The 6,248-nt window shown below is 45.3% G+C and overlaps 1 long non-coding RNA gene across 1 annotated transcript; it reads right to left on the bottom strand.

The window, feature by feature from the left end:
• Positions 1-2,505: 2,505 nt before the first annotated feature.
• On the bottom strand, positions 2,506-3,786 carry LOC131972731 (uncharacterized). Its single transcript, XR_009394494.1, has 2 exons — positions 3,064-3,786; positions 2,506-2,974 (listed from the first exon to the last, which is right to left on the bottom strand). It is a non-coding gene; the product is annotated as an uncharacterized LOC131972731 (long non-coding RNA).
• Positions 3,787-6,248: the final 2,462 nt, after the last annotated feature.

The following is a 6,248-nucleotide window of genomic DNA, read 5'->3' as shown; positions in this document are numbered from 1 at the left end:
TTATCTTGGGGGAAAAAATATATGAATGCATGGCCGTTTAGGGCTTCTGTAAGGGACACTTATGCTGTTGTCTGATTTATTTAAAAAGCTGCCCTTTCATAAAATCTAAGTGCAATCAGCACTTGTAGGAAGGTGGGCGGCACTGCATCTCTGTGTCATGTGCTATAGTTGAGGGGACAGCTCATTAACAGTAAAGTTGTGGCCATACCCATAACTAAAATCACGATTCTTAAATCTCCATGGGCCTGAAAGGAATTGCAGAGTTGGGTGATGATGATCTGTGGGTTCCTACTTTAAGTACCCCTTGCTCATTCCACACCATAATTAAATTGATGAAAAAACTGTCATTGTTTATTCAATTTTAATGTGTGTTTATGTGTGATTATGTCTTACTCAGAATGATAAGAAGTATATTTGTAACCAGGACAGTGACTGCACTAGACACCTCATCAAGCCAGGAGGTTATGGTGAGATATTCTGTTTTTTCTCTCTTACTATATCACTATTTGATGTGAATACATTTAAAATTGTAACTATAATTGCACTTATGCATGTCAATAACTATAACTAAACATAGTTATTCAACAGTTTTCATAAAAGCTTTTCTTTCTCTACACAGGAATAAAAAAGGATGGTGTATAAGGATAAAAGGATGGTGTCCTGCTGAGATTGACACCATCAGGCCGTAAGATGATATTGTGCATGTGTTAGAGCGCTTTTCACAAGGCCTTGCCATCAATGTTTTGTTATGTTATGCAAAAGAATTTAAGAGGGAGCAAGTTTATCCTAATAGTAAAGTAATTGCTACATTCACACTGTAAATCTTAATGATAAATTCAGAAGATTTTTTTTTTTTTGTGGGGGGGGGGGGGGGGGGTTCACATTATTTTATAAATGTGGTTCATATCAGACTGCGTGTGAACTTACAGTCCTGAATTGTGACCACTGTGAAATGTGACATGACTGTTCAGACTGAGGTCGCATTGGAAAACATCAGATCTATATCCGATTTAGGATCAAAAAGAGGCCCAGTTCTGATTTGTGCTGCATACTGTACAAAACAAAACAAAAACAGATACATATAAGCAAAAAAACAAAAACAAATTTTGGCCACTTTTGCTTGCAGTAGCCCATGTTGTGTGGCAATCTGCCATAAAAATTGTCTGCTTTATTTGAGTCTATATTTTAATGTTCAAAATCCACAGGAATTCCACATCGGAATCTGGCATTCATTGACTTTTTTCTTTAAATACTCAGCAAAAAAAAGATAGCTGTGTAACTTACCATACCCTGGACCAGTAGTTCTCAACCTTTTGTTAGTTTTAATCTAAGTCCTTTGCTATAAGTTTAAAGGTCCATTCTGACCCCCTGAGTGTGTAACAGTCAGCTTCAAGCCAGAGACTCCTTGGAAAGTAACAACTTGCTACTTTGGGATTTGTCACAAAATTACCCAAAAAAGAATCAAATTGACCTCAAAATGACACAAAATGATAAAAAAAAATACATAAAATGACCAAAAAATTACATAAAATTAAGCAAAAAGGGACTCAAATTGACTACAAAATGACAAAAAATGACCACAAAAAGACACAAAACCACAAGAGACGTAATATGACCAAAAAAGACACAAATTGACCAGAAAAGACACAAAATGACCAAAAAAAGACACAAAATGACCATAAAAGACACAAAATGACCAAAAAAAGACACAAAATGACCATAAAAGACACAAAATTACCTAAAAAAAGACACAAAATTACCCCCCCAAAAAAGACACAAAATTACCAAAAAGGACACAAAATTACCAAAAAAAAGACACAAAATGACAAATAAAACACAAAATTACCAAAAACATGAACACTTTAACACAGTGGAGACAGAGTTGACTTCCAAAATGATTTGGCGACCCCCAGAAATCATCTCGCGACCCCAATTGGGGTCGGGACCCCAAGTTTTAGAATAGCTGCCCTGGACAACAGGCTCCCAGTGGTGGTAGCCACAAGAACATATTGAATTCTTCAGACCCCCGGGAATGAAAGGTTCGCTCAAACACAATGGCTCTAATTGATATTTATTTATGTGATGGTGACTCTCTAACTACTCAGTTGTAACCTCCTGTCCCTTGGAAGAATTGCAACATTCAGTTCACAAACTAGAAGTAATGGTGTGGGACATGAAAATTGAAAAGAATAACATATACCATAGTTAAATCAACCTCTGATGGAAATCAGACATGACATTAATGACAGTCAGGAACATGGTTACCGGAATACAAAGGAGTTTTTGGTCCAAAATACAGAGTACCTTAGAGATCAGCTCAGAGACACTATGAAATGGCTACAACAGCATCACTCTTAAAGATATACATTGGGTTCTGTCGCCCATGGTTGAGATAATCCGCCAGCTGCAGGAAGAAATAACTTCTTGTAGCCTTAAGATACACAGTGTCTATGGGGAGGTTACTGCAGTAAGACAACAACTCTACATGATTTTACTTCAATCCAATCCAATCCAATCCACTTTATTTGCATAGCACATTTAAACAACAAAAACGTCTCCAAAGTGCTGTCCATAGAATCAACAATAAAACAAACATTTCCATATAACATTCAGCAATAAATAATAAGTGTATTACTCTAAAATGATGCGATAAAAACAATAAAATCAAACAGATAGTAAAATAAATAAAAGACGTAGTTTGAAGTAGTAAAAGAAATAAAAGACACAGAGGACCACAAAACTCACGAAAAGTTGAAAAGCCAGGGAATAAAAATGGGTCTTAGGACGAGACTTAAAGCACTCCACAGTGGGGGCTGTTGGGACATGGAGGGGGAGGGCATTCCAAAGTCTGGGGCCCACCACAGAGAAAGCCCTGTCCCCCCTGGTTTTAAGTTTCGCTCTAGGCACCACGGGCTGGAGCTGGTATAGATTTGGATGAGGTCCTTGATGTACTATGGGGTGAGTCCATTCAAAGCTTTAAAAACAAACAACAAAATCTTAAGATCAATACGAAAATGAACAGGGAGCCAGTGCAAAGACGCGAGGATTGGGGTATTTACTTACAGATATCGGTCACTTTGTCGGCGCTGGAAGTCAGATATCACAGAAGGCAAAGAAGCCTCTTTCATAGTGCCATCCTGCAAATGTCCCGCTATATTGCCGGAAAGATCTGTCCAAGATTTTCGCCTTAGGGCGTTCATAGTGATCCCACAAAGGCGTGATATTCGTGCCCTCTCATAGTGCAGTCCAGCGTCGTGGAACAAGGTGATCCATGTTTTGAAGCTGCCATTCGCTGTGCCATCTTGGAACTCCTTCAGATGAAACCATCTAGCAAGTCTACATACCAGGATGTCTCTGAGAACTCGTTCCTGGATGTGTTTAATGAGAATTCAATATCAGGATAGCTTCGAAAAATACAAGACCTATAAAACAGTGCTTTGGTATATAGGTGTCGATTGGGCTCAGCTCTGCTAATAATACAAATTAAGAAAAGCAGGGAAATTGCAGCTTCAGAAAGACCCTGGGATTTCATGGGCTCTTTCCGATAGAGTTCTAGAGGTAATGTTTACTCTGTTGTATTTATGGACTATTACACCCATTCGGTAAGCTTTACAGAAGAGAGGGTGTCCAAGTCACTCACCAATGAAATTTTAACCTGATGGGGGGTACCAGACTACATCCTGTTACCCCTAAATTCCACTGCATGCATAATGGCAGCTGATTCTTTCGGCGGAGGCGATACGCAGTCATTACAGTCACTGTATGAGGTTCCACCGACTCCAGATCCGCTGTGTAGTGAGTCCGTTGCGACGACGGACTCACTACACAGCGGATCTGGAGTCGATGCGAACCTGCAACTGCTACTGAGATAATGCGAACCAGAGACTGCCACCGAGACCATGTGAACCGGCGACTCTGTCGCTGAGAGATCATGTGCACCAGTGACTCTGTCGCTGAGACCATGTGAACCGATGACTCTGTCGCTGAGATCATGTGAACCAGTAACTCTGCCACTGGGACCATGTGAACCGATGACTCTGCCGCTGAGACCATGCAAAGGCGACTGCCACTGAGACCATGCGAACCTGCGACTGCTACTGAGACCATGCGAACCTGCGACTGCTACTGAGACCATGCGAACCGGTGAATGCCACTGAGACCATGCGAACCAGCGACTGCCACTGAGACCATGCGAACCTGCGATTGCTACTGAGACCATGCGAACCGGCGACTGTCACCGAGACCATGCGAACCGGCGACTCTGTCGCTGATAGACCATGTGAACCGGTGACTCTGTCGCTGAGACCATGTGAACCAGTAACTCTGCCGCTGAGACCATGTGAACCGATGACTCTGTCGCTGAGACCACATGAACCAGTAACTCTGCCGCTGAGACCATGTGAACCAGTAACTCTACCGCTGAGACCATGTGAACCAGTAACCCTGCCGCTGAGACCATGTGAACCAGTAACTCTGCAACTGAGACCATGTGAACCAGTAACTCTGCAACTGAGACCAAGTTAACCGGCGACTGCCACTGAGACCATGCGAACCTGCGACAGCGACTGAGACCATGCGAACCGGTGACTCTGTCGCTGAGACCATGTGAACCAGTAACTCTACCGCTTGACCATGTAAACCAGTAACCCTGCGGCTGAGACCATGTGAACCAGTAACTCTGCAACTGAGACCATGCGAACCAGCGACTGCCACTGAGACCATGCGAACCTGCGACTGCTACTGAGACAATGCGAACCGGCGACTGCCACCGAGACCATGCAAACCGGCGACTCTGTCGCTGAGAGACCATGTGGACCGGTGACTGTCGCTATGACCATGTGAACCACTAACTCTGTCGCTGAGACCATGTGAACCAGTAACTCTGCCGCTGAGACCATGTGAACCAGTAACTCTGCAACTGAGACCATGCGAACCAGCGACTGCCACTGAAACCATGCGAACCTGCAACTGCTAGTGAGACCATGCGAACCAGCGACTGCCACTGAGACCATGCGAACCTGCGACTGCTACAGAGACCATGCGAACCGGCGACTGTCACCGAGACCATGCGAACCGGCGACTCTGTCGCTGAGAGACCATGTGAACCGGCGACTCTGTCGCTGAGACCATGTGAACCAGTAACTCTGCCGCTGAGACCATGTGAACCGATGACTCTGTCACTGAGACCATGTGAACCAGTAACTCTGCCGCTGAGACCATGTGAACCAGTAACTCTACCGCTGAGACCATGTGAACCAGTAACCCTGCCGCTGAGACCATGTGAGCCAGTAACTCTGCTACTGAGACCATGCGAACCTGCGACTGCTACTGAGACCATGCGAACCGGCGACTGCCACCGAGACCATGCGAACCGGCGAGTCTGTCGCTGAGAGACCATGTGAACCGGTGACTCTGTCGCTGAGACCATGTGAACCAGTAACTCTTTCGCTGAGACCATGTGAACCAGTAACTCTGCCGCTGAGAACATGTGAACCAGTAACTCTACCGCTGAGACCATGTGAACCATTAACCCTGCCGCTGAGACCATGTGAACCAGTAACTCTGCAACTGAGACCATGCGAACCTGCGACTGCTACTGAGACCATGCGAACCGGCGACTGCCACTGAGACCATGCGAACCTGCGACTGTTACTGAGACCATGTGAACCGGCGACTGTCACCGAGACCATGCGAACCGGCGACTCTGTCGCTGAGACCATGTGAACCAGTAACTCTGCCGCTGAGACCATGTGAACCAGTAACCCTGCCGCTGAGACCATGTGAACCAGCAACTCTGCCGATGAGACCATGTGAACCGATGACTCTGTCGCTGAGACCATGTGAACCAGTAACTCTGCCGCTGAGACCATGTGAACCAGTAACTCTACCGCTGAGACCATGTGAACCAGTAACCCTGCCGCTGAGACCATGTGAACCAGTAACTCTGCAACTGAGACCATGCGAACCTGCGACTGCTACTGAGACCATGCGAACCGGCGACTGCCACTGAGACCATGCGAACCTGCGACTGTTACTGAGACCATGTGAACCGGCGACTGTCACCGAGACCATGCGAACCGGCGACTCTGTCGCTGAGACCATGTGAACCAGTAACTCTGCCGCTGAGACCATGTGAACCAGTAACCCTGCCGCTGAGACCATGTGAACCAGTAACTCTGCCGATGAGACCATGTGAACCGATGACTCTGTCGCTGAGACCATGTGAACCAGTAACTCTGCCGCTGAGA

The sequence above is a fragment of the Centropristis striata genome, chromosome 6 (genome assembly GCF_030273125.1).
Source record: "Centropristis striata isolate RG_2023a ecotype Rhode Island chromosome 6, C.striata_1.0, whole genome shotgun sequence".
Classification (NCBI taxonomy): domain Eukaryota; kingdom Metazoa; phylum Chordata; class Actinopteri; order Perciformes; family Serranidae; genus Centropristis; species Centropristis striata.
The sequence above is the reverse complement of the archived record's forward strand: the minus strand, read 5'-3'. Positions and strand labels throughout refer to the sequence as shown.